We start from the raw sequence: 4,682 nt of genomic DNA, 5'->3' as shown, positions 1-4,682 counted from the left end.
TGGCAAATGGTTTGAGTTTAAAATATAAAAATTATAGGAGTAAGTCAAGTGAAAATCATGGCTGTATACACTTTCTTATAGTGAAAGAAAAATATAACAGAATTTTCTGAACCTATATTAAAAACAATATCTAGAATATTATTAATATGGCAGCCCATCTCTCAAATACAAGGAAAACCTAATCTGTTGTGGTTGTTGTCATGTGCTGTTGAGTCCCCTGTGACTCATAGTGACCCTATCTACAACAGCTCTAAAGCCTGCCCTGTCCTGAGCCAGTCTCACTGATTCCAACACACCTACCCCCATGATCCCAGTTATTTTATCAATCCATCTCATCTTGGATCTTTCTTTCCTGCTCTGTCCCTCCACCCTTCCAAGCATGATGTCCTCCTCCAAGGACCAGTCCCTCCTGGCCACATGCCCAATGTTGGTGAGACCTAGAGCTTCAAAATCCTAGCCTCAATGAGAAACTTGGTTTCACCCTGTCCAAGATGAACCTAGGAAATTACCTTAACTTTTCCTTACAAATTCATTAAACTGGCTCAAATTTCTAATTGGAATGATTTTGATTTTGAAATGCTTTTACTTTAGATTAGCTGGTAAAACAGACCAGAAAATATTTTTATTTTTGGAATGTTAAAAAAATGTTCTTTTAAAAATAAGATTCATAGCTAGAAATTCATTTTCTCATTTATTATGCGCTGTAATGTAACATGGAAATTCTTTTGGCCTTCAGAGCTAAAAGCTCATTAATATAAAGTTGGCATATTAGGGAATTGTCCAGGTGAATCCGAGATCCTCAAGGGGACCATGTTTAGAGCCAAGTAAAATTGAACTAGTTTTAGCTGAAAGTTTTTTCAGCTGCTACATATGAAAATTGGGTCCTGTGAATCTTTAATTTGGGCCCATAGACAGCAGAAAAAAATAATTACTGATTTGTTTTGTATCTTGTTTATGATAAATGCCAAGAAAAAAAAGTGCTGCCCTTCTTATTTTCTAGCAATCAAGGACACGTATAGTTAGGACCCCTGTCTTTAAAAATTCATCTAAGGTGTACTCAAATGTCCTTTAAAAAATAACTCAGACACAGTAACCACAGTACAAAAATATTGAAAAGGACTAAAAATCCGAAGAGAAAATATCTTTCCCACTTACTTGCAGATGAACTCTTCAAGAACTTTGTGAAGTCTCTCAAAGTTCAAGAGTCTTAGAGAGTATGATGATCTGATACCAGGGATGAACTTTGGCCTAGCACTTGAAATTCATCTGACATATGATAAACACTCACAGACGGGGGAAAAAAACAGTATTACCAATTTCTTTTCATTCAGGTCTATGGGCTTTAAATTCATAGTTGGAAAATTCTCTTAAGTCTCATGAAATGATTAACAGCAGTTCTTTAAAGTCTCCTGATGATTTAGAGTGTCTATGTGCACCTTCTCCAAGACATTATTTGTTTTTTTCACAGTCCATGGATATGCAGTTCTTTTCTCAAACACCACACTGAAAGACATCAATTCTTCTTCTATCATCTTCAGTCATCATCCAAGTTCCAGATGTATAGCAATTGAAAAGTCAAAAGTTTGAGTCAGATGCACATTATTCATGAAACTGACATCACTGCTCTTCAGGACTTTGGAAAGGCCCCTGACAGTAGATTTTTCCCAAGGCAACACATATTTTGATTTCCTAACTCCTGCTACTAAAGGTATTGATTGTAGATCCTACTAAGATGAAATAGTTGACAATGTCTATCTTTTCTCTGTCTAAGACAATGTTGTCTACTGGCTCAATGGAGATGATTTTAATTTTCTAGAAGTTGAAATGCAACACCTAATGAAGTCTTTGATCTTCTGCAGCAAGTGTTTAAAGTCCTCTTCACTTTCAGTAAGCAAGGTTGTATTATCTGCACAAGGCAGGTTACTGATGAGTCCTTCATCAATCTTAATATTGCATTCTTCTTCATAAAGTTCACACTTGCAAGGTTTATTAAGCATATTAAGTTAAATAAATATACATATAGAATACAGCTTTGACATACATCTTTCTTCATTTTAAACCATGCAGTGTTCCCCTGTTCTATTCAGACAATTGCTTCTTTCTCTAAGTATAGATTTTCCTTGAGCACAATTAAGTGTTCTGGGATTCTTACCCTTAGCCATAGTTGTTATGATCTACACAGTCAAAGGTCTTTGCATAGCAAAAAAGCGACAGACATCCTTATGATACTTTCTGCTTTTGCCAAGATCTCTCTGACATCAACAAGGATATCCCTAGAGCCACAGGCCCTTCCAAACCCAGGCTGAATGGCAATTCTCTGTTGATGTATTCTTCTAGTATCAAATTATCTTCAGCAAAATTTTACTGACATGTGATATAAATAATACTGTTTGAGAATTTCCACATTCTGTTCTTGTTGTGTGCCAATGAGTCAGAACCAAACCATATCTAACCTTTCACTGGGTTTTCAGAGGCAGTAAATCACACATGAGAAGATTGCTCATCCTAGAAAAACCTTTTTTGTTGTTGTTTTTTTGTTTTTTGAGGGGAGAAATAGAAATAAACATGAATCTCTTCCAGTCAGTTGACGAGGGAGCTGTCATCCAAATTTCCTAGCACAGTCTGGGGAGCATGTCTAGGTCTTAATCTATTTTTTTTTTTAACTAATGCAGTCTGAACTTTTCCTTATCGTCATTGTTTCTTCATCACATGCTACTTCCTGAAACGTTACTTCATGATTCCATGACAACAAGGGTTTTTTTTTAATTTTAATGAAAATTTGGAGACTTTGGATTTCCTTTCATGCATTGTTGCACTTTTTTTCCTGCCCACTCCTCCCCCCAATTTGCTTTTCTTTTTGAAAAGTAAAAATAATAATAATAATAATAATAATTCTTTCATTGTTATTCAGTCCCTCCCCCCAAGTCCACTCTACTATGATACCTTAGTTCTGAACTCCTGTCATAACAATATCTGATCATATATCCTTTTTAAACAGTCCTCTCATCTGTTTCAATGTAGTGTACGTTATTTATCCTCTTTTTTCAGTCTCCCCCCAAACTCTATGTCAGTCCTCATTTATAACATGCATTATGCCGTATTTGTCTTTTTGTGACAGAGATATTTCACTTAGCATAATGTCCTCCATGATCACCCATTTTGTGTAATATTTCATGAGTTCCTTGTTTTTCAATACCGCATAGTATTCCATTGTGTGAATATACCAAAGCTGCTCTATCCATTCTTTTGTTGATGGGCACTTGGGTTGTTTCCAACTTTTTGCTATTGTGAACAAAGCCGAAATAAACATAGGTGTGCATGTATCTGTTTGGGCGGCAGTTATGGTTTCTTCAGGGTATAGTACCATTAGTGGTACTGCTGGGTCAGATGGTATTTTTATTTTTGATACAGTGACTCTGTGAATTCCTTCTATTTTCTTTTGGAACTTTCTAGATCTTTCTGTATTTTGCCTGTGGCATCTTTTATTATTGTAAATCAAGGCTTTAATTGGCTTTTCAGTTCCTTCAGCTTGAGAAATGCCTTTGTTCCCTTTCTGTTTTCTAACTCCAGCTCTTTGCAAATTCTTTCTTAATACTTTGCTTTGTCTTCTCATTCTGTGCTTTGAAATCTTCTGTTCATCTCACTTGCTTTGGAATTTCTTCCTTTTGTTTTGGGTTCTCAATGTCCTAAGGCGAGTTTAAAAGTCTCTCCTGATACAAATTGCGGTCTTTTCTTTCTCTCCTGTCTTCATGATCTTTAGCTTACATCATGAATGATATCTTTGATGTTTTCCCACAACTAGTCTTGTATATGGTATCCTAAAGAGTCCTATTGACATGCTGAATTGTTAATAGAAAATTATATGGTCACATGTTGTATTACTCATAGGAAGGTTCATTATTTGAAACACAACTGCTTCTTGGGCGAAGGAAGAGGCAGTTTGTTCCTGTTACGTGCTGGAAAGTTGATGAATGAATGCCATCATTCGGAATTAACTAGATATCAAGTTTATTTTGGCTTTGTCCCTCTCCAAAGAATAGACCCTCATAGTAACATGCCCAAAGTATATGAGGTGAAGTCTCATCACTCTTGTCTCCAAAGAGCATTCTGGCTGCACCCTCTTCAAGACATATCTCTTTGTTCTCTTCATCATCTATGAGCTGTTAAGTGCTTTTCTCCAACACCACAGCTAAAAGGCATCAAGACTTCTTCTGTCATTCCTATTCATAAATACTATACATATAAACAGAATAAATGAATAGCACTCTGGAAGTCTACTTAGCAGTACTGTCCTACCAATCCAAAAAAAAAAAAAGGCATTTAGAATTCACTCTTCTGAGAGGAGAAAGTGAGAAATCTCCTCCTCCGTGATGTAGGGCCTCTGGAAATTCACTGGAGGGTCAGGTGGGAGCCAGTTCTGACTCAATGATAATGAAGAACTTTTTTTCTAGTTTATTATTTAAGATATCTCTAGTGATGCAGCCAATAGAAAGTTACACTGCTAACCTAAAAGCTGAGCCTCTCTGGCAGCTTACCTCTACCAGTGGTTCTGAAGAAGAAAAAGGAACAATGCCCTCCTAAGCTTTTTTTTCAGTGCAGTATACACAATTTATCCAGTTTTTCTCAGTCTTACCCAACCCTGATATCAGTCCCATTTTACAACAGTGGCACCATGCAATATT

The sequence above is a fragment of the Elephantulus edwardii genome, unplaced genomic scaffold (assembly GCF_000299155.1).
Source record: "Elephantulus edwardii isolate Elephantulus edwardi_28Jun2011 unplaced genomic scaffold, EleEdw1.0 scaffold00008, whole genome shotgun sequence".
NCBI classification, from domain to species: Eukaryota; Metazoa; Chordata; class Mammalia; order Macroscelidea; family Macroscelididae; genus Elephantulus; species Elephantulus edwardii.
The sequence above is the reverse complement of the archived record's forward strand: the minus strand, read 5'-3'. Positions refer to the sequence as shown.